Below are 1,184 nucleotides of genomic sequence, written 5' to 3' on the forward strand. Positions count from 1 at the left end.
GAACAGGCATAGCCTCCCTTACCACCCAGGCTGCAGGGCTTCAGTCTCTACAAATAGCAATTGATGAAGACCTAGAAAGAATTGAAGCCACTATTAGCCATTTAGAAAAGTCTCAAACCTCACTCTCGGAAGTTGTGTTACAAAATAGAAGGGGACTAGATCTCCTTTTCCTGCAACAGGGTGGTCTCTGTGTAGCTCTGGGAGAAGAATGCTGTTTTTATGCTGACCACTCCGGTGTAGTCTGGGACTCTATGTCTAAAGTCAGAGAGGGTCTAACAAAAAGAAAGAGAGAATGAGAAGCTAATGAGAGTTGGTTTGAAACTTGGTTTAATAAATCCCCTTGGATGACAACTCTGATCTCCACCATAATGGGTCCCTTCATTATTTTACTTCTTTTACTCAACTTTGGCCCCTGCACCATAAACAGATTGGTACAATTTATAAGGAACCAACACAACATTGTGCAAGCTATGGTTCAGACACAAAGTTATGCCCAACTTTAACAACAAAAAATACTATTTTGTTACTCTAACCTGATGCTTCTCTGCTTCTGTAAATCACTTGGCAATACTAATGAGAATGATTCCTCATTATGTACAACACAAGGGGAGAATGTTAGGCCAAGTTAGCTTAATCACTGTCATGTTAGGGAATGCTGGGCAGAGTTAGCTTAACTGCTACCCTATTAAGTCTTCAAGGACAAGGACAGAGCCCACTTTGTTAGGGCCTCAAGGACAGAAACCAGGAGTCTGGGAACTCTCACATAAGCAGAAAATGGGAGGGCCCAGAACCTCTGAAGCAAGGTCATCCACACCCTTAGCTGAAAGCCCTTATCAAGACCTGAGCAGGTGGTGACAACTGGACCCTCGCTTCCCATACACCCTCCTTTGTGTGTGTTACATTCTATGAAAAATCCTAAACTACAAAAGATCCCTTTATCTTAAATGTGGGGTCCTTTTTAAGGCCTGCTGCGATGGGCAGAAACTCGGACCCCAGCTAGCTGGAAAAAGAATAAAAGCCTCTTTTGCAGTTGCATTGTCCATCAGTTAGACCGATCTCTGGACCCTTACACTGTTACTCAGAGGTATAGACTGTGGGGCTTCCAATAATCTGCAGAGTGAAAGGCTCATTTTTATTCTTCCAAGGTCTCAAATAGCTCAGATGGGAGGCTTAACATGGTGACT

This window comes from Tupaia chinensis, unplaced genomic scaffold, assembly GCF_000334495.1.
Source record: "Tupaia chinensis unplaced genomic scaffold, TupChi_1.0 Scaffold000363_1, whole genome shotgun sequence".
Taxonomy (NCBI): Eukaryota; Metazoa; Chordata; class Mammalia; order Scandentia; family Tupaiidae; genus Tupaia; species Tupaia belangeri.